Raw genomic sequence first — 21914 nt, 5'->3', positions numbered from 1 at the left:
GTGGATATAGGAAACAGATTAAAAATAAAGAGATGGGCAAAAATACAAGAAACAAGAAGTTAGAAGTTTTCATAGAAAAAAAACCCAACTGAGTTAAATCAGAGGGTTATCTTGCTTGATATTCCAAAACAAAGATATTCATAAGTATTTCTGGGCTGAAAACAGCTTACAAAATTATACCTAAGATAACCAGGGAGAAAGAAAGGTAATAAAAAAAAGTGTAAAGCTACTACTATAATGGATACCTTAACATATGTTTTTCCATCTTTAACAGATCAAGCAGACAAAGATACAGAGAATTTGTCTATTATTAATAATTAATAAACCTGGCTTAATAAAGATATTAAACACATATCCTATAAATTCTGAATATACATTCTGGTCCAAAAATCATAAGAATGATAGTGACTTTTTAAAAGTCTCTATCTAGATAACTGTATATCAGTGCTCTCTTCGGTAGCACACATACATTGGAATGATACAGAGAAGACTAGCATGGCCCCTGCATAAGGATGACTTGCAAATTTGTGAAGTGTTCTGTATTTTGGGGGGTGACCTAGAGGTATGGGATGAGGGTGTGTGGGAGGTTTAAGAGAGAGGGGATATATGTATACATACAACTGATTTGGGCTTCCCTGGTGGCTCAGATGGTAAAGAATCCGCCTGCAATGCAGGAGACCTGGATTCGATCTCTGGGTGGGATCTCTGGGAAGATGCCCTGGAAAAGGGAATGGCAACCCACTCCAGTATTCTTGCCTGGAAAATTCCATGGAGAGAGGAGCCTGGTGGACTACAGTGCATGGGGTAGCAAAGAGTCAGACACAACTGAGCAACTAAGCACAACAACACAGCTGATTCGCTTCACTGTACAGCAGAAAGTAACACAACACTGTAAAGCAATTATACACCAATAAAGAATAGGTATGTTAAAAAATAACCGTAAGTCAAAGGGAGAATCAAAATTGTTAGTAAATTAAAGGCAACATCAATTATCATGCTACATACTAAACATATATGAAATGGACTAGATTTAAAAGTCCTCAAAACACAAAGAAGAATTCTAGGAGGTAGAAAGCTGGGAAGAGTATTGCTCACACCCTAACAACAACAGCAATAGCCAGATAAACCATAAAATGGTAGCTTTTACTGGACCCATCAGAGAACTGAGGTCACAGAGCAATCAAAGAGCTAAAATCTAAGGAAACTCAGATGCCAACACTTAAGAGGTGGAACATGAGCACATGTTTACCTGTGGCAGAACACAAAAGAATAAAACACTGGGCGCCACAGAAGAAGGAAAGAAGAATTCACACAAAACTTTTCAATGAATTGCTAAAGGCAAAGTATGGGCTACATGAGAGTATGGGACTCCTGGGAGTCGCAGATACAAGGGAAATTCACACTGCTCATGCTCACAGGAAAGACTGACTATTTCTGCCCACAGGGCTTTCTCAATGATCCTGACCCTCCTCTCCATGACATTCAAAACTCTTCCTTGTATCTTTGGTGGGTCTTGGGCAGGAGATAGTATAATGAACCTCTCACAATGGTAGAACACTTCTAAAGATTTGGGGCCAGATCATTTCCTGACCTCCCATATGGCAACAGAGTTTGCAAACTGTCTCTAATTGAGGCTTGACCAGGACAACAGAGGATCCCCATTGGTTTCCACCACTAGACTAGCCAAGCCTAGTGCCAGACAACAGAAGATTACTGCTAGGAAGGAGCAAGAGTACATCAAGAAAATCCTGAGGTACAAGTACACTGGGAAGTCTCAAAGCTGCAGGTGAAGCAGGAATATTAAAAACAAAACAAAACTTCTGGAAACTTAGCCTCTTCCTAAGCAAAATGTTTTGAAGCTGAAGGTACACTGAAGGCAAAATATAGCAACCAAAAATGATCTCAAACTCAAATCCTAAGTAAATTGACTCAGATCTCCACACTAATGGCTTAGGAAAAAAAGAAACGCGCATACTTCCAGGAGAAGAAAATCATATTTACATCATGGTATTACGTACTATCCCAGTTCCCAAGAAGGGCAGTACTTTAGTACATTCAGTACATTAGATCATTAAAACCACCAGATAAGTGCACTCACCTCCGATGCTAGTATAAGGTTATGCTCAAAATCGTCCAAGCTAGGCTTCAGCATTACATGAACAGAGAACTTTCAGATGTTCAAGCTGGGCTTACAAAAGGCAGAGGAACCAGAGATCAAATTGCCAACATTCGCTGGATCACAGAGAAAGCAAGAGAATTCCAGAAAAAAACCTACTTCTGTTTCATTGACTACACTAAAGTCTTTGACTATGTGGATCATAACAAACTGTGGAAAACTCTTGGAGAGATGGATATACCAGGCCATCTTACTCGTCTCCTGAAAAACCTGTATGTGGGTCAGAACAGTTAGAACCCTTATGGAAAAACTGACTGGTTCAGGATTGAGAAAGGAGTACAACAAGGTTTTTTATTGTCACCTTGTTTATTTAATCTATACTCAGAGCATGTGAAATGCCAGGCTGTATGAGTTGCAAGCTAGGATCAAGATTGCTGGGAGAAATATCAACAACCTCAGATATGCAGATGATATCACTCTAATGGCAGAAAGTGAAGAAGAACTAAAGAGACTCTTGATGAGGGTGAAGGAGGAGAGTGAAAAAGTTGGCTTAAAACTCAATATTAAAAAAAACTAAGATCATGGCATTTGGTCCCACCATTTTATGCCTAATAGAAGGGGAAAGGGTGGAGGCAGAGGACAGATTTCCTCTTCCAGCTCTGAAATCACTGTGTATGGTGACTGCAGTCATGAAATTAGAAGACAATTTCTTCTTGTCTGGAAAGCTATGACAAACCTAGACAATGTGTTAAAAAGCAAAGATATCACTTTGCTGACAAAGGTTGGTTTAGTCAAGGCTATGGTCTTTCCAGTAGTCACGTATGGGTGTAAGAGCTGGACAATAAAGAAGGCAGAGTGCCAAAGAATTGATGCTTTTGAACTGTGGTGCTGGAGAAAACTCTTGAGAGTCCCTTGGAAAGCAAGGAGATCAAACCAGTCAATCCTAAAGGAAATCAACCCTGAATACTCTCTAGGACTGATGCTGAAGCTGAAGCTCCCATACTTTGGCCACCTGATGCAAAGAACTGACTCACTGGAAAAGACCCTGATTCTGGGGAAGACTGAAGGCAGAAGGAGAAGAAAGTGACAGAGGATGAGATGGTTGGATGACATCACTGATTCAATGGACATGAACTTGGGCAAACTGCAGGAGATGATGAGGGACAGACAGGGAAGCCTGGGGTGCTGCAGTCCATGGGGATGCAAAGAGTTGGACACGACTTGGTGACTCAACAACAAATTACACACTATATTACATACAAGTATGCAATAAAAATTATGAGACACAGAAAAAAAAAAATAAAGCACTGTTAACAGACAAGCAATTATCTGAAACAGAATCACAAAAAAACAGATATTAGAATGAACTGACAATTTAAATGTAAGGTAAATCAGTTAAAGTCTTGAGTAAAAAAAATGGATGGCATATATGAACAGATATGGAATTCCAGAAGAAATATAAAAATCATAAGAAAGAATCAAATGGAAATTCTAGAAATAAAAAATACAATAAGAGAGTTGAAGAATGCCTTTGACAGACACATTATAGACTCAATACAGCCAAAAAGAATCAAGGAACCCAGAGACAGAGTAATAGAAATTACTCAGATGTAAACACAAAGAGAAAAAGGGTGTAAAAAACCAGAACAGAGTATTCAGGAGCTGTGAAAAAATATCAAGTGGTCTAATATATACGTAATTAGAATCTCAGAAGGTTGAAATATAATTAAAGGGAAAAAGAGAAACATTTAAAGACAAGTTAGGCAAGAATTTTCAGAAAACAATGAAAAATATAAACTAGAGAAATAAGGAACTCAGAAATCACAAACAGGATAAATACTACCCCAAAAAAATCACACTTAGACACATCATTCAAACTGCTAAAAAACAGACAAAAAGAGAAAAATCTTGAAGGCTGTGAAACAAAAAAATTACACACACAGAAACAAAGATTAAAAAATTATAGCAGACATATTCATAAACTATGTAATACAGAAAACAATGGAGTGAGATCTTCAGTGTTGAAAGAAAAAAAAGCTGTCAACCAGGATTCAGCAATCAATGAAACAACCTTTTAAACTGAAGGGAAAAAAAAACAAAAAAAAACTTCCGGAAAACAGACTTTATTTTTTTAGAGCAGTTTTAGGTTCACAGCAAAACTGACCAGAAAGTACAGAGTTCCTAGACATTCTCTGCCCTTACACATGCACAACCTCTCTCTCTACTAACATATTGTACCTCAGTGGTGCAATTTTTTTTACATTGCAGTTTTTTACACGTGCAAAAATTGATGAACCTAAACTGATATACATCATTATCACCCGAAGTCCACTATTTACATTATGGTTGACTCTCGGTGTTATGGGCTTCCCTGGTGCCTCAGTGGTAAGCAATTTGCCTACGAATACAGGGGACGCAGATTCTTTCCCTGGGACAGGAAGATCATCTGGAAAAAGAAATGGCAACCCACTCCAGTATTCTTGCCTGGGAAATCCCATGGACAGAGAAGCCTGGTGGGCTTCAGTACATGTGGACACAAAGAGTTGGAAAAGACTAAACAACTTGGTGTTGTACATTCCATGGGTTTGGACAAATATAATGACATGCATTCACCATTACAGTATCATGTTAAATGGATCACTACCCTAGAAACCCTCTGTGCTCTGCCTATTCATCCCTCCTTCCCCCATTCCCTAGCAACTACTGATCTTCTGTCTTCAAAAATTTTGATTTTCCCTGAATTCTATGTAGCTGCAGTCATACATTATATGCTGCTGCTGCTGCTAAGTCGCTTCAGTCGTGTCCGACTCTGTGCGACCCCATAGACAGCAGCCTACCAGGCTCCGCCGTCCTTGGGATTCTCCAGGCAAGAACAGTGGAATGGGTTGCCATTTCCTTCTCCAATGCATGAAAGTGAAAAGTGAAAGTGAAGTCGCTCAGTCGTGTCCGATCCTCAGTGACCCCATGGACTGCAGCCTTCCAGGCTCCTCCATCCATGGGATTTTCCAGGCAAGAGTACTGGAGTGGGGTGCCATTGCCTTCTCCGCATACATTATATAGCCTTTTCAAATTGGCTTCTTTTTTTAAATATAAATTTATTTATTTTAATTGGAGGTTAATTACTTTACAATATTGTATTGGTTCTGCCACACATTAACATGAATCTGCCATGGGCGTACACATGTTCCCCATCCTGAACCCCCCTCCTTCCTCCCTCCAGGCAAGAGTACTGGAGTGGGGTGCCATTGCCTTCTCTGCATACATTATATAGCCTTTTCAAATTGGCTTCTTTCTTTAATATAAATTTATTTATTTTAATTGGAGGTTAATTATTTTACAGTATTGTATTGGTTCTGCCACACATCAACATGAATCCGCCACGGGCGTACACATGTTCCCCATCCTGAACCCCACTCCCTCCTCCTTCCCCGTACCATCCTTCTGGGTCGTCTCAGTGCACCAGCCCCAAGCTTCCTGCAGTTAGCAATACACATTTAAGATGCCATCATGTCTTTTCATGACTTGATAGCTCATTTCTTTCTGGTCCTAAGTAATAGCCCATGGTCTGGATGCACCACAGTTTATCAATTCATCTACTAAAGGACATCTTGGTTCCTTCCAAATTTTGGCAATTATGAATTAAGTTGTTATAAATGTTTATGTGCATTTTTTGGTGTGAATGTAAGGTTTAACTTATTTGGGTAAATATCAAGGAGTTGTGATTGCTGGGTGATACAGTAAGACTGTTTATTTTTTAAGAAACTGCTGAATTGTCTCCCAGTGTGGCTGTAAAGTCATTACTGATGTAGTTAAGATTAATACCTACTATATTTTTTACTGCTTTCCATTTGTTTCCCTTGTTCTTTTTTCCTGATTTTTGTCTTCCCCTCTTTTCCACCTTCTGCAGTTTTACTTGAGCATTGTATATAATTCCATTTTCTCTTCTTTCTCAGAATATCAATTAAATTATTGTTCAGTCACTAAGTCGTGTCTGACTTTTTGTGACCCCATGAACTGCAGCACACCAGGCTTCCCTGTCCTTCACTATCTCCCCGAGTTTGCTCAAACTCATGCCCACTGAGTCACAGTTGATGTCATCCAACCATCTCAACCTCTGTCATCCCCTTCTCCTCCTGCCCTCAATCTTTCCCATCATCAGGGTCTTTTCCAATGAATCGGCTCTTCCCATTAGGTAGCCAAAGTATTGGAGCTTTTGCATCAGTCCTTCCAGTGAATATTCAAGGCTGATTTCCTTAAAGACTGACTGGTTTGATCTCCTTGCTGTCCAAGGGATTCTCAAGAGTCTTCTCCAGCATCACAGTTTGAAGGCATCAATTCTTTGGTGCCCTGCCTTCTTTATGGTCCAACTTTCACATCCTTACATGACTACTAGAAAAGCCATAGCTTTGACTTTACCGACCTTTGTCAGCAAAGTGATGTCTCTGCTTTTTGATATACTGTCTAAGTTTGTTATAACTTTTCTTCCCTTTGGTTGAGCATTAGGATTTTCTCTTTATTTTTTAATTGGAGGAAAATTGCTTTACAATGTGTTAGTTTTTGCCAGACAACAACATGCATCAGTCATAACTGTATATGTATCCCCTCCCTCTTGAGCCTCCCTCCTTTCCCCTCAACTCACTCCTCTAGGTCATCACAGAGCGCTAGGCGGGGCTCCCTGTTTTATATAGCAACTTTCCACTAGCTATCTATTTTACGCAGGATCGTGTATGTATGTTGATGATACTTTCTCAATTCGCCCCACCCTCTCCTTCCTCTGTTGTGCCCACAAGTCCGTTCTCTACATCTGTGTCTCCGTTCCTTGCAAATAAATACATAAATAGCATTTTTCTGGATTCCATATATATGGAATATACATGATATTTGTTTTCCTCTGACTTACTTGACTCTGTATAACAGGCTCTAGGTTCATCCACCTCACTACCAGTGACTCAAATTCATCCCTTTTTATGGCTGAGTAATAGTCCATTGTATATGTGTACCACATCTTCTTTATCCATTCATCTGTCAGTGGACATCTAGGTTGCTTCCATGTCCTGGCTATTGTAAATGGTGCTGCAATGAACACTGGGGTACATGCATCTTTTAGAATTGTGGTGTTCTCGGGGTATGGGACCCAGTGATGGGACTGCTGGGTCATATGGTAGATTTATTCCTAGGTTTTTAAGGAATCTCCATACTGTTCTCCATATTATCATACATTCCCTCCAACAGTGCAGGAAGATCTCTTTTTTTCCACATCCTCTCCAGCATTTATTTGTAGATTTTTTGATGATGGCCATTCTGACTGGTATGAAGTGATACCTCATTGTGGTTTTGATCTGCATTTCTCTAATAATGAGTGACGTTGAGCATCTTCTCATGTGCCAGCTGCATGTGTTCTTTGGAGAAATGCCTGTTTAGGTCTTCTGTCCGTTTTTTTATTGGCTTGTTTGTTTTTCTGATATTGAGCTGTATGAGCTGCTTATATATTTTGGAGATTAATCCTCTGTCAGTTTCATTTCCAATTACGTTTACAATTAACCCAAATCCACTTTCAAATAATACTATACCACCTACAGTATTACTTTTCCCTCTGCCTTCTTTCAAGATTTTTTTTATCTTTGATTTTCTAAAGTTTGAATATGATATACCTAAGTGTAGGTTTTTCAGTATTTACCAGGCTCATCATTCTCTGAATTTCCTGTATCTATAGTTTGGTATCTGAAACTAACTTGAGGAAGTTCTTAGTCATTAATGCTTCATATATTTCTTTTGTTCCTTTCTCTCTTTCTTCTTTTGGAACTCTGATAATGTGTTATTTAGATCTTTTGTAGTTGTTCCACAGTTCCTGGATATTCTACTATTTTTAAAGACCTTTTTCCTCTTTGCTTTTCATTTTGGGAAGTTTCTATTAACACACCTGCAAGCTCACTGTTTCTTTCCTTGTCTGTGTCCAGTATCCTGATAAGCCTATCTAAGGCATGCTTGATTTTTGTTACAGAGTTTTTTAACTTTTAGCATTTTCTTTTGATTCTTTTCTTAGAGTCTCCACATCTCTGCTTTTACTACCCATCTGGTTTACGTGTTTTCCATTTCTTCCTCTGGAACCCTTTACATATTAATCACAGTTGTTTTAAATTTACAGTCTGTTAAGTCTAACATCTCTACCATGTCTCGGTCTGGCTCTGATGTTTGCTCTGCCTCTGAAAACTTTTTTCCTCCTCCTCCTAGTATACTTTATAATCTTCTGTTGAAAGGACATGAAGGACAGAGAAATGAGGTCACAGGGCAAACCTCTGTATCATAAATTGAAACACCAGACAGGTAGAGCAGAAATCCACCTCCATGAGAATAAGTACTGGGACAGAAAGATCTTAACTGTGATTACTAAGATCCTAGAGGCTCAGTATGGACAAGATTGAGAGATAAAAAAATTCCAGGGGGATCCTAGTCATGAGAGAGCTCTCATACTTTCATGAGTTTTATCTCTGGCATCCCTGCCCGGTTCTCACAGGAAAGAACACAGAAAAATCCCCTCATGCTTCGGGTAGGAGTAGAGAAAAGGGAATTGTTTTGAATTACACTAGAGCATTCTGGTCTTAACAAGGCCTGCTGTCAAGAGAATATACTTTACCATGTGAGAAGACCTTTAGCAATACAGTGGAGAGAGTGGAAGCGTTTTATAATTCCATGATTAGGTCTCAGTCTTTTGGTAATCCTATGCCTGTGGACTGTCAGCTTCACCAGTGTTTCTTAGTTCCCCCACCCCCTTAGGTGGGAGAGGATGGATAGAGGGGACTGAAGTTGGTATTTCCTCTCCCCTACATGGAAGGTTAGAAAGAACTAGAGTTGGCTATTTCCCTCACCTCAGGTTAGTTAGATTCTGATAAAACCCCAGCTCTCGTGAAGTAGATTCTCTTGACAGCAGACCTTGTTGTTTTCATTGTTATTGTATAGGAACACAAGGGATTTCTGTGTATTAATTTTATATCCTGAAACTTTACTATATTCCTTGATTAGTAATTTTCTGGCAGTACCTTTAGGGTTTTCTATGTAGAGGATAGTGTCATCTGCAAATAGTGACAGTTTTACGTCTTCTTTTCCAATCCATTCATTTTCTTTTTTTTCTCTGATTGCTGTGACTAGGACTTCCAAAACTACATTGAATAGTACCGGTCAGAGTGAGCACCCTTGTCTTGTTCCTGATTTTAGAGGAAATGCTTTCAGTTTTTCACCATTGAGGATAATGTGTACTGTGGGTTTGCTGTATATGGCTTCTATTATATTGAGGTATGTTCCTTCTATGCCTGCTTTCTGGAGAGTTTTCATCATAAATGGGTGTTGAATTTTGTGAAAGCCTTTCTATGCATCTACTGAGATAATCATATGGTTTTTAATCTTTCAATTTGTTAATATGGTGTATCACACTGATTGATTTGGGAATATTGAAGAATCTTTGCATCTCTGCAATAAAGCCCACTTGGTCATGATGTATGACCTTTTTAATATGTTGTTGGATTCTGTTTGCTAGAAATTAGTTGAGGATATTTGCATCTATGTTCATCAGTGATATTGGCCTGCAGTTTTCTTTTTTTGTGGCATCTTTGTCTGGTTTTGGTATTAGGGTGATGGTGGCCTCATAGAATGAGTTTGGGAGTTTACCTTCCTCTGCAATTTCCTGGAAGGGTTTGAGTAGGATAGGTGTTAGCTCATCTCTAAATTTTTGATAGAATTCACCTGTGAAGCCATCTGGTCCTGGGCTTCTGCTTGTTGGAATTTTTATTACAATTTTTATTTCTGTGCTTATGATTGGTCTGTTCAGTTTTTCTGTTTCTTCCTGGTTCAGTTTTGGAAGGCTATACTTTTTTAGAAATTTTCCATTTCTTCCAAGTTGTCCATTTTATTGGCATATAGTTGCTCATAGTGGTCTCTTACAATCTTTTATATTTCTGTGTTGTCTATTGTGATTTCTCCATTTTCATTTCTAATTTTATTGACTTGATTCTTCTCCCTCTTTTCTTGATGAGTCTGGCTAACAGTTTGTCTAATTTATCTTCTCAAAGAACCAGCTTTTAGTTTTGTTGATCTTTGCTATAGTCTCCTTCATTTCTTTTACATTTATTTCTGTGATTTTTCTGACTTCTTTCCTTTTACTAACTTTGGAGTTGTTCTATTCTTCTTTTTCTAGTTGCTTTAGGTGTAAAGTTAGGTTGTTCATTTCACGTTTCTCTTGTTTCTTGAGGTAGGCTTGTACTGCTATGAACCTCCCTGTTAGCACTGCTTTTATTGAATCCCATAGGTTTTGGGTTGTCATGTTTTCATTTTCATTTGTTTCTATGCCTATTTTGACTTCCTTTTTGATTTCTTCTGTGATCTGTTGGTTATTCAGAAGTGTGTTGTTTAGCCTCCATATGTTTGTGTTTTTAATAGGTTTTCCCCCATTATTTGATATCTAGTCTTACCACATTGTGATCAGAAAAGATACTTGAACTGATTTCAATTTTTTTTTTAATTTTCCAAGGCTAGACTGACGGCCTAAGATGTGATCTATCCTGGAGAATAATCTGTGTGTACTTGAGAAAAAGGTGAAATCCATTGTTTTGGGGTGAAATACCCTGTAGATATCAATCAGGTCTAACTGGTCCATTGTATCATTTAAAGCATCTGTTTCCTTGCTAATTTTCTGCTTGGGTGATCTATTCATAGGTGTGAGTCGGGTATTAAAGTCCCCCACTATCATTGTGCTCTGTTAATTTCCCCTTTCATACTTGTTAGCATTTGCCTTACTCATTGAAGTGCTCCTGTGTTGGATGCATATATATTTATAGTTGCTATCTCTTCTTCTTGAATTGATCCTTTGATTATTATGTACCATCCTTCTTTGTCTCTTATTACGGCCTTTATTTCAAAGTCTATTTGGTTTCCAAATTTGCTGGCATATTGAGTGCAGCACTTTCACAGCATCATCTTTCAGGATTTGAAATAGCTCACCTGGAATTCCATCACCTCCACTAACTTTCTGAACTTGACTTCACATTCCAGGATGTCTGGCTCTAGGTGAGTGATCACACCATCGTGATTATCTGGGTCGTGAAGATCTTTTTTGTACAGTTCTTCTGTGTATTCTTGCCACACTTCTTAATATCTTCTGCTTCTGTTAGGTCCATAACTATCACACAACTGCACTCATCTCACACGCTAGTAAAGTAATGCTCAAAATTCTCCAAGCCAGGCCTCAGCAATACATGAACTGTGAACTTCCAGATGTTGAAGCTGGTTTTAGAAAAAGCAGAGGAACCAGAGATCAAATTGCCAACATCTGTTGGATGATCAAAAAAGCAAGAGAGTGCCAGAAAAACATCTATTTCTGCTTTATTGACTATGCCAAAGCCTTTGACTGTGTGGATTGCAATAAACTGTGGAAAATTCTGAAAGAGATGGGAATACCAGACCACCTGACCTGCCTCTTGAGAAACCTATATGCAGGTCAGAAGGCAACAGTTGGAACTGGACATGGAACAACAGACTGGTTCCAAATAGGAAAAGGTGTACGTCAAGGCTGTACATTGTCACCCTGCTTATTTAACTTCTATGCAGAGTACATCATGAGAAACGCTGGGCTGGAAGAAGCACAAGGTGGGATCAAGACTGCCGGGAGAAATATCAATAACCTCAGATATGCAGATGACACCACCTTTATGGCAGAAAGTGAAGAGGAACTAAAAAGCCTCTTGATGAAAGTGAAAGAGGAGAGTGAAAAAGTTTGCTTACTCCTTGGAAGGAAAGTTATGATCAACCTAGATAGCATATTAAAAAGCAGAGATATTACTTTGCTAACAAAGGTCCATTTAGTCAAGGCTATGGTTTTTCCAGTGGTCATGTATGGACGTGAGAGTTGGACTGTGAAGAAAGCTGAGCACCAAAGAATTGATGCTTTTGAACTGTGATGTTGGAGAAGACTCTTGAGAGTCCCTTGGACTGCAAAGAGATCCAACCAGTCTACCCTAAAGGAGACCAGTCCTGGGTGTTCACTGGAAGGACTGATGCTAAGGCTCCAATACTTTGGCCACTTCATGCGAAGAGCTGACTCATTGGAAAAGACCCTGATGCTGGGAGGGATTGGGGGCAGGAGGAGAAGGGGACGACAGAGGATGAGATGGCTGGATGGCATCACCGACTCGATGGACATGAGTTTGGGTGAACTCCAGGAGTTGGTGATGGACAGGGAGGCCTGGCGTGCTGTGATTCATGGGGTCGCAAAGAGTTGGACATGACTGAGCGACTGAACTGAATTGAATGATCCTGTTACCATTTACTTCATTGTTTTGGGTTCATTTTTATAAATCTTTTCTGTGTTTCCTGTCAGAGAAGATCTTTTAACATCTGTTGAAGAGCTGGTTTGGTGATGCTGAATTCTCTACATTTTTGCTTGTCTGAAAAGCTTTTAATTTCTCCTTCATATCTGAATGTGATCCTTGCTGGGTAGAGTAATCTTGATTATAGGTTTTTCTCTTTCATCACTTTAAGTATGTCCTGTTATTCCCTCCTGGCCTGAAGAGTTTCTATTGAAAGATCAGCTGTTATCCTTATGGGGATCCCCTTGTGTGTTATTTGTAGCTTTTCCCCTGCTGCTTTTAATATTTGCTCTTTGTGCTTAATTTTTGTTAGTTTGATCAATACGTGTCTTGGGGTATTTCATCTTGGGTTTATCCTGTTGGGCACTCTCTGGGTTTCTTGGGCTTGGGTGGCTATTTCCTTCCCCGTATTAGGGAAGTTTTCAACTATTATCTGTTCAAGTATTTTCTAATGCCCTTTCTGTCTTCTTCTTCTGAGACACCCATTTAACATTGTCTCAGAGGTTTCTGAGGTTGTCCTCATTTCTTTAAATTATTTTTTTCTTTTTCCTCTCTGTTTCATTTACTTCAATAACTATTTTTTTAAATGGTTCATATAAAAAAATCTTTTAAAAAGAGTCTTATTAAGTTTTTTGCATGATACAGCCAAAGCAGTGCTTACAAGGGAATGTTTGTCATTAAATGCTTACATTAGAATAGAAGAGAAGTTTCCCAATCTAACCTCTGTAAGAGTGTGGAAAAAGGGTACACTAAATGCAAAGCAAGCAAAGGGAAGGAAAATACTTGGTAAGGGCAGAAATCAATGAAACTAGAAATAGAAACAATAGAGAAAACCCATGAAAATAAAAGTTAATTCTTAAAAAGATCAATAAAACACAAACTTAGACTGATATTGAAAACAGGAAGACACAAACTACCTATATCAAGGAAGAAAGAAGGGAGGTCATTATAGACCATTCTGTGTGCATGCAAGCATGCTAAGTTGTTTCAGTCATGTCTGACTCTTTGCGACCCTATGAACTGCAATCCATCAGGCTCCTCTGTCCATGGGATTCTCCAGGCAAGAATATTGGACTGGGTTGCCATGCCTTCCTCCCGCGGATTTTCCCTACCCAGGAATAAAATCTGCGTCTCTTATGTCTCCTGCATTGGCAGGTGGATTCTTTACATGTAGGTATTTGAAAGCTTTCAGTGTTGTAGTGTCGGACATGTGAATTTTAAGAAGGATGAAAAAGTAGTTTGGGCATTTGGAAGTCTCTTTCTAGAACATTACAAATACTGATGTTTGATGTGGAATGATATTTGAAAAAGCAGCCTTAGAGATGCCAGCTATAAACAGTCTTTTTGGAAAACTGCTGTTTGCTAATAAAGAAATCAGGATTGACCAGCAGTTGTTTCCTTCTTTTTGGATGTTACCTGTGTCTCAGTCCAAAGTGGGAATCAGAGATCCCTGGCTAACTTGTGTGGGGATGGGAATTCGGTCCAACCCCACACGAGTGCCACCTGGGAAGCCCCACAGACCACTCTGGTATCAATAAATTCAACTTGGATGAAGTGGAAAAATTTCTTGAAGGACACAAACTACCAAAAGCTCATGCAAGAAGAAAGTAACATCCTGAATAATCCTATACTTATTAAACTATACTCCAACATAGAAAATCCTGGGCACAAATGACATTATTGGTGGATTCTACCAAACATTTAAGGAAGAAATACTATCAATTCTACACAAACTCTTCTGGAAAAAAGAATAGGAGGGAACATTTTGCAATTTATTTTATGAGGTCAGAATTACGCTGATAACAAAACCAGAGGAAAACATTATAGAAAAATAAAACTACGGACCAACATTCCCCATGAACTTAAAACACGAAAATTTACAGCAAAATATCAGCAATATATCGATATATCAAATGGACAACATCATGACTAAGCAGGGTTTATCCCAGGAATGTAAAGTGAGTTCAACATCTAAAACTCATTTAATGTAATTTATGACATCATTGGAAGGACTGATGCTAAAGCTGAAACTCCAATACTTTGGCCACCTTATGCAAAGAGTTGACTCATTGGAAAAGACCCTGATGCTGGGAGGGATTGGGGGCAGGAGGAGAAGGGGACGACAGAGGATGAGATGGCTGGATGGCATCACCAACTCGATGCACATGAGTTTGAGTAAACTCCAGGAGTTGGTGATGGACAGGGAGGCCTGGCGTGCTGCAATTCATGGGGTCGCAGAGTCGGACACGACTTAGCGACTGAACCGAACTGAACCGATGAATGATATCAACAGACTACAGAAGAAAAATGTCATATGACTGATTACATCAGTAGTTAAAGATAAAGCATTTAACAAATTCAATCTCCATTCATAATACTGTCAGCAAACTAGGAAGAGAAAGAACTATTCATAATCTGACAAAAATCATTTGAAAAAACTTTTACATATTTAATGATTAAAAACTGAATGCTTCTCCCTAAGACTGAAAGTAAGACATAGATTTTCTTTCATCATTCCTATTCACTATCCTAGTCTAGGTCATAGCAAGTACAATAAGATAAGAAAGCTAATTAAAAGATTTACAGATTGGAAATGAAAAAATAAAACTGTCTCTATTTGTAGACATGCTTGTCTACATAAAAAATTCTGAGGAAATTTTAACATAGCTACTAGAATCAACTAATAGCTAACCAAGGTCATAGGATAAAAAGTCAAAATTAAAAATTAACTGTATTTCTATATATTATCAAGGAACAACTGGAAATTAAAATTCAAATAAGGGTACCATTTATAACAGCACAAAAGATTATTTAGACATAAATGTAACAAAATATGTAAAGGTTTTATATTCTCAAAACTACAACAGTCGAAAAACCTGATAACAAAATATCAAAGATCATCTATATAATGTGTTATAGACCTGTGTTCATGGACCATGTTCATAGATTATAAGGCTCAATATTGTTTGACTACACCAAAGCCTTTGACTGTGTGGATCACAACAAACGGTGCAAAATTCTTAACAAGATGGGAATACCAGATCACCTTACCTGCCTCCTGAGAAATCTGTATGCAAGTCAAGAAGCAACAGTTAGAACCAGACACGGAAAAATAGACTGGTTCCAAATCGGGAAAGGAGTACATCAAGGCTGTTTATTGTCACCCTGCTTATTTAACTTATATGCAGAATACATCATGCGAAATGCCAGGCCGGATGAAGCACAGCTGGAATCAAGACTGCCAGGAGAAATATCAATAACCTCAGATACACAGATGACACCACCCTTATGGCAGAAAGCGAAGAACTAAAGAGCCTACTGAGCCTCTGGATGAAAGTGAAAGAGTGAAAAAGCTGGCTTAAGACGCAATATTCAAAAAACGAAGATCATGGCATCCGGTCCCATCACTTCGTGGCAAATAGATGGGGAAACAATGGAACCAGTGAGACTTTAATTCTGGGGGCTCCAAAATCACTACAGATGGAGACTGTAGCAATGAAATTAAAAGACGCTTGCTCCTTTGAAGAAAAACTATGACCAATCTAGATAGCATATTAAAAAGCAGACTTTTGCCAACATAAGTCCATCTAGTCAAAGCTATGGTTTTTGCAGTATTTAGGTATGGATGTGAGAGTTGGACTATAAAGAAAGCTGAGTGCCAAAGAATTGATGCTTTTGAACTGTGGTATTGGAGAAGACTCTTGAGGGTTCCTTGGACTGCAAGGATATCAAACCAGTCAATCCTAAAGGAAATCAGTCCTAAATGTTCACTGGAAGGACTGATGCTAAGGCTGAAACTCCAATACTTTGGCCACATGATGCAAAGAACTGACTCATTGCAAAAGATCCTAATGCTGGGAAAGACTGAAGGCAGGAAGAGAAGGGGATGACAGAGGATGAGATGGTTGAATGGCATCACTGACTCAACAGATATGAATTTGAGCAAGCTCCGGAAGTTGGTGATGGACAGGGAAGTCTGGCGTGCTGCAATCCATGGGGTCACAAAGAGCTGGACACAACTGAGTGATTGAACTGAATGGATGTTAATTCTCCCTTAATTGACCTAAAGATTCAATGCAACCCCACTCAAAATCCAAGCACACACAACAATTAGTTGTATTTCTATACATTAGCAATGAAAATCTGAAACAAAATTAAGGAAACAATGCCATTTAAAAATAGAATAAAAAAGAATAAAATACTAAGGAATAAATTTAATCACAGTAGTGCATGATTTATACACTGAAAACTACAAAGCATTGCTGCAAGAAATTAAAGAAGACTTAAATAAGCTGAAAGACATACTCTGTTCATGGACTGGAACACAATATTATTAGGAAGGCAGTACTTTCCAAAGTAATCCACAGATTCAGTTCAGCCTCAATCAAAATCCCAATGGCCTTTTTTGTATAAACTGAACATCTGATCCTAAAATTCATATAGAATTTCAAGGTAACAGCCAAACCAATATTCAAAATTAGTTGAAGAACTCACATTTACTGACTTCAAAACTTATTACATGGCTACTTATCATTAAAGCAGTGTAAAACTGGCCTAATAGGGATAATTATTCCGTATCAATGGAATACAACTGAGGGTCCAGAAATGAATCTATAAATCTGTGGTGAATTGATTTTTGACAACAGTGTGAAGGCAATTAAATGCAGAAACAACAAATAGTACTGGGATAATTAGATATCCACATGCAAAAGAAAGAACCCTTACCTTACATACAAAATTAACTCAAGATGAATCAAAAGCCTAAACATAAGAACTAAAACTATAAAACTCGAAGAAGAAAACATTGAAGTAAGTCTTCATGACTCTGGGTAGTTATGACACCTAAAGCACAAGTAACCAAAGAAAAAAATCAGATAAAATGGACTTCATCAAACTTTAAAAGCATTTGGCTTCAAAGGACACCATCAAGAAAGAAAAGATAACTCACAGAATGGGAGAAAGCAAATCATATTATCTGATTGGGTCTAGTATACAGAATCTATATAGAAGTCTTACAACTAAACAATAAAAAGACAAACAACCCAACTAAACAATGGGGAAATGATTTGAATAGACATCTCCAAGCAATATACAAATTGCTAATAAACACATGAGAAGATGTTCAACACCATTATCCCTTACTGAAATAAAATCAAAACCACAATGAGATACCACTTCACAACCACTAGGAAGGCTGTATACTTTGTAAACAGGAAAATAACAAGTGTCTGCAAGAATGTAGAGAAACTGGAAGGTAAATTGATCCAGCTATTATAAAAAATAGTTTGGTGTTCCCAAAAGAGTTAAACACAGAGTTACCATATGACTCAGCAATTCCACGCCTGGCTATATAATCAAAGAATTGAAAACACATGATTAAACAAAACTCTGCACACAAATATTCATAACATCACTATTAACAATAATAAAAAAAGTGAGGAACAACCCAAGTGTCCATCAACTCATGAATGGATAACCTTGAATAGCCAAAGCAATTCTGAGAAAGAAAAATGGAACCAAAAAAATCAGGCTCCCTGGCTTTAGACTATACAACAAAACTAGAACACTGCCAGGGGAGGCGGTCCTGAGATGGCGGAGGAATAGGACGGGAGACCACTTTCTCCCCCACAAATTCATCAAAAGAACATTTGAACGCTGAGTAAATTTCACAAAACAACTTCTGAATGCTAGCAGAGGACATCAGGCACCCAGAAAAGCAGCCCATTGTCTTCAAAAGGAGGTAGGAAAAAATAAAAAAGATAAAAAGAGACAAAAAAGGTAGAGATGGAGATCTGTCCCGGGAAGGAAGTCTTAAAAAAGAGAAGTTTCCAAACACCAGGAAACACTCTCACTGGCGAGTCTGTGGCAAGCCTTGGAACCTCATAGGCAACATAACCGGGAGAAAAAACAAATAAATAATGAAAACCCACAGATTACATGCCCAGGGTAACTCCCAGCAGAGAAGCAGCGCAGACTCCGCATCCGCCACTAGCAAGCTGGGGCTGGGCAGGGAGGCGCGGGCTGCATTGCTTAGAGTAAGGACCTGGCCTGAATGCCCTGAGGGCAACCTGAAGGAACTAACTTGAGATAGCAAACCAGACTGTGGGATAGCTATCCATGCAGACAACACCACCCTTATGGCAGAGAGTGAAGAGGAACTAAAAAGCCTCTTGATGGAAGTGAAAGAGGAGAGTGAAAAAGTTGGCTTGAAACTCAACATTCACAAAACGAATATCATGGCATCTGGTCCCATCACTTCATGGGAAATAGATGGGGAAACAGTGGAAACAGTGTCAGACTTTATTTTGGGGGGCTCCAAAATCACTGCAGATGGTGACTGCAGCCATGAAATTAAAAAACACTTACTCCTTGAAAGGAAAGTTATGACCAACCTAGATAGCATATTCAAAAGCAGAGACGTTACTTTGCCAACAAAGGTCCATTTAGTCAAGGCTATGGTTTTTCCTGTGGTCATGTATGGATGTGAGAGTTGGACTGTGAAGAAAGCTGAGCACCAAAGAATTGATGCTTTTGAACTGTGGTGTTGGAGAAGACTCTTGAGAGTCCCTTGGACTGCAAAGAGATCCAACCAGTCCATTCTGAATATCAGCCCTGGGATTTCTTTTGAGGGAATGATGCTAAAGCTGAAACTCCAGTACTTTGGCCATCTCATGCGAAGAGTTGACTCATTGGAAAAGACTCTGATGCTGGGAGGGATTGGGGGCAGGAGGAGAAGGGGATGACCGAGGATAAGATGGCTGGATGGCATCACTGACTCGATGGACATGAGGCTGAGTGAACTCCGGGTGTTGGTGATGGACAGGGAGGCCTGGCATGCTGTGATTCATGGGGTCGCAAAGAGTCAGACACACCTGAGCGACTGAACTGAACTGAAGACACCGCCAGGCCTGCTCACAGAACAAAGGTCTGAACAGAGCTAGCCAACTGTGGACTAGCCCATCTCCCGCTGGAGACAGGCAGGTGAGGACAGCCAGAGACGGAAGGGGGCAATCGCAGCCCCAGAGAGGCATCATCTGCCAAACAGCAAGCAGGCTTCATTGCTAACGAAGACTTCTTTGGATTCTGGATGGTCGACATCTGCCGGGAGGGTCACAGCCAGAGATCACCTCCTCAGAAGAGACACAGAAAACCAAGCGGCATGGACGGAGGAGGCGATAAGTCACAGCGACCACGCTCGCCAAGCACTTGGTCACCTGAGCTACTCGGTCCTGGGAAGGGCACAAAACGCAGGCCCAACCAATCTGCGTCTTTGTGGAGTACCTGAGTACCTGAACCTGAGTGGCTTGGACCTGGGAAGTGCATACAACCCAGGGCTGGCCTCAGACAGTTCCCGGCAGAGCAACCTAGAGCCTAAGCAGTAATCAAAACAGTATGGTACTGGCATGAAAACAGAAATATTGATCAATGGAACAACATAGAAAATCCAGAGATAAACCCTCACACTTATGGTCAATTAATGTATGACAAAGGAGGCAAGGCTATACAACGGAGAAAAGACAATCTCTTCAACAAGTGATGCTGGGAAAACTGGACAGCTACATGTAAAAGAATGAAGTTAGAACATTTTCTAACACTGTATACAAACATAAAATCAAAATGGATCAAAGACCTAAATTTAAGACAAGATGCTACAAAACTCAAGAGGTAAATATAGACAGGACACTCTTTGACATAAATCACAGCAAGATCTTTTTGATCCACTAGAGTAATGAAAATAAAAACAAAAATAAACAAGTAGGACTTAATTGAAATCAAAAGCCTTTACACAGCAAAGGAAACCATAAACAGAATGAAAAGACAACCCACAGAATGGGAGAAAATATTTGCAAACAAAGCAATTGACAATAAATTAATCTCCAAAATATACAAACAGCTCATGTAGCTGAATAGCAAAAAAATAAAATAAGCCATCAAAAAATGAGCAAAAGACTTAGAGACATTTCCCTAAAGAATACATACAGATGGTAAAGAATCACTTGAAAAGGTGCTCAACATCACTAATTATTGGAGAAACACAAGTGAAAACTACAGAGGTGTCACTTCATGTTGGTCAGAATGGCCATCATCTAAAAGTCTACAAACAATACATGTTGAGGACAGTGTGAAAAAAGGAAACCCTCCAATGTTGTTGGAGGAAACATGAATTGGTATAACTGCTATGGAGAACAGTATGGAGGTTCCTTAAACAACTGAAAATAGAGCTACCATATGATCCAGCAATCCCACTCCTGGGCATATATCTGGAGAAAACCATAATTTTCAAAGATACATGGACCTCCAATTTCACTGCAGCAATATTTACAGCAGCCTAGGGCATGAAGCAATCCAGATTTCTGCTGTAAGAGGAATGGATAAAGAAGATGTGGTGTGTGTGTGTGTGTGTGTGTGTGTGTGTGTGTGTGTGTGTGTAATGCAATACTATCCACCCATAAAAAAGTGTGAAACAATGCCATTTGCAGCAATATGGATGAACCAAGAGACTGCTATACTAAGTGAAAGAAATCAAACAGAGAAGACAAATATCATATGATGTCCCTTATATGTGGAATCTAAAGATATGGTACAAATGAACCTACTTATAAAACAGAAATAGAGTCACAGATATAGAAAACTGAGTCAATTCCTAAGCAGGTTGATAAGAAGTCTGGGTTTTCCAAGGAGGAGAGGTAGGGGTCTGGAATTTTTAAGGAGAAGGAAAGGACAAGAGTCTTTTTCCTTTTCCTCTGCATTCCTTACTCTTAGTCACATAAAACATTTTTTTTTTCCTTTAAGCCCAGAACTGACAATTACACCACAAAACAATTCAGTTTAAACTCTTTACTAAGGATTATATAACAACAATGTATCCTGCTTGAGGACAGTTTCTCCTTCCTGAAAACCTTCTGACATCTTAGAATGTTTATTATGGGAGTGGGTCTGGTAAGATCTTTCTGTTAAGTTCTAATCCTGTTATCTTAACATGTAAATTCTGGGAGTCAGTTTAGTTCAGTTGCAGAGTCATGTCTTTGCAACCCCATGGACTGCAACACGCCAGGCTTCCCTGTCCATCACCAACTCCCAGAGCTTACTCAAACTCATGTCCATTGAGTCAGTGATGCCATCCAACCATCTTATCCTCTGTTGTCCCCTTCTTCTCTCGCCTTCAACCAATTAAAAAAGTGTATAGCTCCTTTGCTAAGACTAGCAAGTGGGGCACTCTATGCCCTCTTCTGATGTCTATGTCAGAAGCTTCCTCTGTCCCTTTTCACTGTAATAAAACTTCTGCCACACAAGAGCCCTGAGTGGTCAAGCCTGGTCTCTGGTCCTGAAGGTAATTCCTCTTTGGAGATCACGAATCCGAAGTCATTCACTGTAAGTTATCAAAGTGAACTTACAGTTACCAAAGGGAGAAGGAGAGGAGGGATAAATTGGAAGATTGGGAC

The 21914-nt window shown here is 39.2% G+C and overlaps 1 non-coding gene across 1 annotated transcript; it reads left to right on the top strand.

Moving 5' to 3' along the window:
- The first annotated feature begins 444 nt into the window (after positions 1-444).
- LOC128051868 (U6 spliceosomal RNA) lies at positions 445-547 on the top strand. The gene has a single exon (XR_008199786.1). It is a non-coding gene; the product is annotated as a U6 spliceosomal RNA (small nuclear RNA).
- Positions 548-21914: the final 21367 nt, after the last annotated feature.

This window comes from Budorcas taxicolor, chromosome 7, assembly GCF_023091745.1.
Source record: "Budorcas taxicolor isolate Tak-1 chromosome 7, Takin1.1, whole genome shotgun sequence".
NCBI lineage: Eukaryota > Metazoa > Chordata > Mammalia > Artiodactyla > Bovidae > Budorcas > Budorcas taxicolor.
Note: the sequence above shows the minus strand (reverse complement) of the source record. Positions and strands in the feature narration are given on the sequence as shown.